General features: G+C 42.9%; 1 long non-coding RNA gene across 1 annotated transcript in view; it reads left to right on the forward strand.

Moving 5' to 3' along the window:
* Positions 1 to 5,583: 5,583 nt before the first annotated feature.
* Positions 5,584 to 5,927, forward strand: part of LOC112486365 (uncharacterized) — a 6,483-nt gene continuing 6,139 nt past the window's right edge. The window contains exon 1 of the long non-coding RNA XR_003048787.1: positions 5,584 to 5,788. This is a non-coding gene — a long non-coding RNA (uncharacterized LOC112486365). The remainder of the gene's footprint in view (positions 5,789 to 5,927) is intronic.

Below are 5,927 nucleotides of genomic sequence, written 5' to 3' on the forward strand. Positions count from 1 at the left end.
CCCGGACTGCCACGCGATGCTGCAGAGACGTGTCAACCAAGACAGTCCCACAACATCCAGAGACTTGAGGTACTCAGGGGTGGGCTCTCATCCACCCCCGGCACCTTTCCACTGAGCAGCTTTTTGACTGCCTCAGTGACCTCTGCGTAGGAGATGAGAGAATCAGCTGCTGAGTCCTCAGCCTCAGCTACCTCCGCGGAAGGCATGTCAGTAGGATTGAGGAGATCCTCGATGTATTCCTTCCACCTCCCGACAACATCCTCAGTCGAGGTCAACAGCCCCTCCCCCCCCCGCCCTGTCCGCTGTAAACAGCAGTGGTGGGAAACTGCTTCCCCTTCCTGAAGCACCGGATGGTTTGCCCGAATTTTTTCGAGGTCGACCGGTAGTCCTCCTCCATGGCCTCCCCGAACTTTGCCCAGACCCGAGTTTTTTCTTCCGTGACTACCCGTGCCGCAGTTCGCTTGGCCTGCCTGTACCAGTCGGCTGCCTCAGGAGTCCCACGAACCAACCAGGCTAGGCAGGACTCCTTCTTAAGCTTGACGACCTCCCTTACTTCTGGTTTCCACCACCGGGTTCAGGGATTACCACAACGACAGGCACCGGAGACCTTACCGCAGCTTCGGACAGCCGCGCCAACAACGGAAGTGGAGAACATACGTCCACTCAGGCTCAATGTCTCCAGCCTCCCTCGGGACCTGTTCAAAACTCTCATGGAGGTGGGAGTTGAAGGCCCACATCACCAGGGATTCCGCCAGAGATTCCGCCAGGAGGAGCACTGTCCAGTACCCCTCCCAGTGCCTGCAAGAAGGCCGGGTATTCTACACTGCTATACGGCCCATAGGCCGAAACAACAGTGAGACACCTATCCCTGACCCGAAGGCACAGAGAAGCGATCCTCTCGCTCAGTGGGGAGAACTCCAACACACAACTGGTGAGCTGGGGAGCTATAAGCAAGCCTATGCCAGCACGCCGCTTCACACCACGAGCAACTCCAGAGTAGAAGAGAGTCCAGCCTCTCTTAAGGAGTTGGGTCCCCGAGCCCAGACTGCGCGTGGAGGTGAGCCCAACTATATCTAGTCGGTATTGCTCAACCTCTCGCACAAGCTCAGGCTCTTTTCCTCCCAGTGAGGTGACATTCCATGTCCCCATAGCCAGAGTGGTTGTCCAGGGATTGGGCCGTTGGGGTCCCTGCCCACGACCGCCACCCAAATCACAAAGCACCAACCCTTTGTGGGCCTTCCTGCGGGTTGTGGGCCTACTGGAAAGCGGGCTCACGTCGCTTATTCAGGCTGAGCCCGGACCCGGCCACCAGACGCACGCCTGCGAGCCCCAAACCCAGGTCTGGCTCCAGGGTGGGGCCCCGGTGACGTCATTTCGGGCAAGGAGGGGGAGTTACATTTTCATTTCACATATTTCCATATTAGTAATTTCATCATTGGATTTAGTATCATGGTTAATCACGATTAATCATGATTAATTGCGAACATGATAAGTCTCAAATAATTATCATTACTACAGTACTGCAACCAATAACTGTTTATCTAACATCAGTTGCCATACATTCATGACATTACACAAGGGTTATAATACCAAGGTACAGCCTCATTCTGAACAGGAAGTCAGGGAACGAGGCAAAACAGAAAGACCTGCAGTCAAAGACTCGGTGGAAATTCTTCACCTCAGCTGAATCTGACTTCCTAAAAAATCAAAGCTTTGACCTTTTTCTGTCTCATGTAGCCACAAATGGGCATAGCCCCGTCGTCATTACCTGCATTTTGTGACTCTTTCAACCTGTAAGTTCAGTCCATCCGCAGCTGCACACCCACATGGAGCTGTCTGATGAGACGGTCTCCACAGGTTGGGTTACGCATTGAGATTAATGAAAGGAGATACAGAGAATAAGGGAGGCAAAATGTAACTTCACGTCACAAAGTTACACAGCAAAGTCGTTTTGAAATGTTTCTGTTGGCTCTGCCCAGTTCTTCTGTTAGTTCATTCTTATTGATCTGCCAGTTTTCTCTTTCGCATTTGACAGAAATTAGTTAGTTAAGCTAGGCTACCTTAAGCTAGGCTATATAAATTTCAGGGTTTTTTTTTTCTTTTTGCTTTGCTTTTAGCATGTTCTCAAAATGCCATCAATCAAGATGCACCAGCTCAGATATTTTTAATACGGTGCATTTTAACTTGATTTATATTCATGAAAGTGAAAGAATACAATTCTTTAAAACGAATTAAAAAAAAAAATTAGTTAAAAAAATATATTTATCAGTAGATTTGTTTTATCAATGACATTTCAGTTGACCCCATTTGAATTTCAGATGACCCCACATAAGGCCAAGACCCCAAGGTTGAAAAACACTGGTATAGAACACTAATTTTATGAAAAATTTTTCCTTGATTACTGGTTATTTTGTCCTGATTATAATGAGGGTAGAGCACTGAGGTAATCCACATGTGTAAGAAGATACTGTGAGCAATCAGGCTCCGTGATGGTAGGGGTGCAGAAGCAGATGGGGGCTCAAGGTTGCACTGCAACATGATGGCCATTTTGATATGCCCTCATACATATGAGTAGAAAAGAAATGAGAGAAAAACACTTTAAAATGTCATTCTGCAAAATTACCACCCCTATTTATGTAAGTTTCTGAACCTTCAAAGCAGCTCCCTGCAAATTGTAAAAACTAGTCACTTCAGAGCTTCACTGAAATGTTTAAAATATTAAAGTATTTTGTGCAATGTTCGATATTTCTTGTAATGAGAAGCAGTTAAGAACTATTTTTATTGACTTATTGAGTATTTTCGCAGCTACTGTGACGTTACACTATTCATATAAAAAAAACTCTTGCAGGATTTCTCTGAATCTGTTCTATGAGACATGAAAGCCAGAAACCAGCGACTGTCAAAAGTGTTCAGGTTTGAAATGAGCAAAGAACTTTGACATCGGAGCTGAAGAGAAACCCAAAAGTGGGAATGAACTTCTTCTCCCCCGTTCTCCCCCTTCCCCCCCCCAACTCTCTGCCCTGAGGACTTTCGGTCCATATCCTGAGGCCTCTTGTCTCTCCCTCCCTGATGGGAACCATAATGGATGCCAAAAGTAATGTAATAAGTCACAAAGTGCCAACCCATCTAAAGATGAATACTGCATCTCTATGGACCAGCTCCATATGGAGAGAGGTTGGTTCGTCAGGTTTGGGTTTAATGACTGGATCCAAGTTGGACTGTTGACCAACTTGGTCTCCTCAACAGAAATTCACAAACTCTCAAAACAGGTGAAAAAAAGGGGGAAGAAAATATAGCCCAGACATTTTCCAAATCAAAGCATGGCCAGTGTCTGAATTTCACTAAAAGACAATGTCCTTAGTTTTTATATTAAAGGTCACATGGAGCACATCACAACACAAAAATAAGAGATCCCCGGAGATAAGGGCTGCAGTAATGGAAAATATGAGACATTCGGCGTGTTCTTTGATGACTGTGACACAGATGGAGCGCCAGGAAATGGAAAAAGCCGCGCAACAATTAGATGTCAGTTCGTCTTAGCCTGTGCTCTGTTTTTCCCCCTCCATTACTAAGTTTCAATATTGAAACCAGAAATGTGTTCAAAATAGAGGATAGTGTTTTGTCGCCATCGCTGTGGATTTAATTAAAAAAATTAGCTTCCATTAAAGAAATTGGGAAAGGTTTGAATCTATCTAGATAAAACATCTAATGTCTCTCCTGCGTACTCAATACAGCTATTTGACTGAATTTTAAAAAATGATATCAATGACCAAATACTTGGTTCATGCTGGAAACAAGAATATGTTTATATAGAGTTGCAGCTCAAGTGCTGCTGTGTACTGAGTACTACTATTGTCTAAGTAGAAATACTTTTATAACTCTATGTCACCACCAAATTAGGGAATGTGATGGCGGCAATGTATATTCACTATTATATAAATGAATTATATAAATATATAAAGTACTATATTAAACTACAACTTTAATATAGTACCACATGGTAATAACACAAAAATACTCAAAAGTACTTGTTAAGGGAAAAATTAGTTTTACAATTGATAGCCATTAAACTAGAACTTTATATAGTACCAAGTGGCAATAACACAAGAATATTCACAACTATGACAAATCAATCACTCTTTTGTAATTATAATTTTAAAACTAAACTAAAACTAAACTTTTATGTCCTTTAGTGGTCGAAAAGCACTCCATCGACTTCCGTCGTTAAAGTAAAAGAAAGTATGAGAGGAGATAAATAGATATTTTGATATTTTTTTCTGTTAGAATAAAGTATTAGTTGCCATGGCTTATGCTGAGGGGAAAATATGATGTTGCTTCTTTCGAATGCCTCCTCTGTGTTCTGCCAAATCTGAACTGGAAACACTTAGTAGAGAACCTGTGTGTACTAGGAACCACTAATAATTTGCTTAAGGGGAGCCACATCTGGTCAGATGGTGGAAGCAGAGGTTAAGAGAGTCGAACGTGAGCCAGAGCCTTTTGCCAGTTGCTAGCTAAGAATAAGGGCTAATGTTAAATAAAAATGTTAACTACAGGAAATAGGCCTGTTATCATATTACAACCATTTGCCTTGGCTGACAACCAGACTAAAATTTCTCCTTGTTTACTACTTTCGAGTAGGGCCAAAAGTTTATACACAGATAAATCACAAATCCCGAGCAAAGCTGGAGCATGCGCCAAGCTGTTTATTTTAGGTATTGTGGCCAGAAAGTAAAGTACACAGACGGAACAAGTGAGAAGAAAGGAGAGTTTATTTACATGGCTATTAATGTTGTTTGACGACTTGATCTGATAATCCTGAGAGTTCCACCCTCTGAAGCTACTGAACTCTGACAAAGGCTCAGACACAAGAAAGTCTTAAAAGTTACAAACTCACTGAAACACAGAGAAATATTACAGTTAAAGTGAAGAAAAAAAGGATTCCTTTAGTCTGATGCCATTTTTTTTTTTTTTTTGGCATTTATATTAAAGCTTCACTTGAAGGTTTTGCTAGAAAAAATAATTGTCAAATCTCACCCCGGGGTTGTTTAATACCAATGACGCACATCCTTCATACAGTTGATTCATGACCTGGAGGAACCTCTCTCCACTGACAGGCGACAGGCGTTTGCTGTCTTAATGTGTTTTTTTTTTTTTTAATATTTTTTAATTATTGATTGAGAGTGACAGATGTCAATAAGTAGGACTTAAAGTGACTGTAACTCCAGCCACTGGGACTGAAGTGGTGGTAGGGGTTGGGGAATTTTTTCTAGATAAAAAAAAATGTACTGATTGCTTCTGAGCTTAGATTTCCGTGCCACTTAAGCCATGCCATTTGTCCCAACTTGTATAGACCTTGGCCAGTTGGGGATCATGGGTACCGTGTACTTACACTTAGGTTGAACAGACAACACTGGTGTGTTTGTTTCCCAATAAACAAACATGCCACTACTACCACTTCTACTACTAGACAGGCTTTAGTTATTTAGACTAAACTGTTGTTTTGCTGCTAGCACTGGAGTTGAAAATAAAAATAAATCCATGCGCCATTTATTGACTATCTACTATATTTGTCATGATTAACCTTGAGATGACCCAAATGCAGGCTCAGACAACGTAAGGAGAAACACAAGGATTTATTTTTCAAGCGCACTTCCAAAGTAATCACAAGAATTATAGTCAAATCGAAATCAGTGTTCGTCTCCACTGCAGCAGAACAGACGATCTGACGACTAGTGGGAGGAATGCCAGGGCTCTTATGCTGTCGGACTGATAGGCTGATTGGTGGCAGGTGCTGAGGAACGGCAGGTGTGCCACGGCGATTAGTCCGGCAGAGTCAGAGAGATGTGCCACGCCCCCTACACAGAGAGAGAGTACACAACACAAGAAAACACAGGAAAACACAGGAAATGACAGTCCCGACTGTCATC

The sequence above is a fragment of the Cynoglossus semilaevis genome, chromosome W (assembly GCF_000523025.1).
Source record: "Cynoglossus semilaevis isolate Cse_v1.0 chromosome W, Cse_v1.0, whole genome shotgun sequence".
Lineage (NCBI taxonomy): Eukaryota > Metazoa > Chordata > Actinopteri > Pleuronectiformes > Cynoglossidae > Cynoglossus > Cynoglossus semilaevis.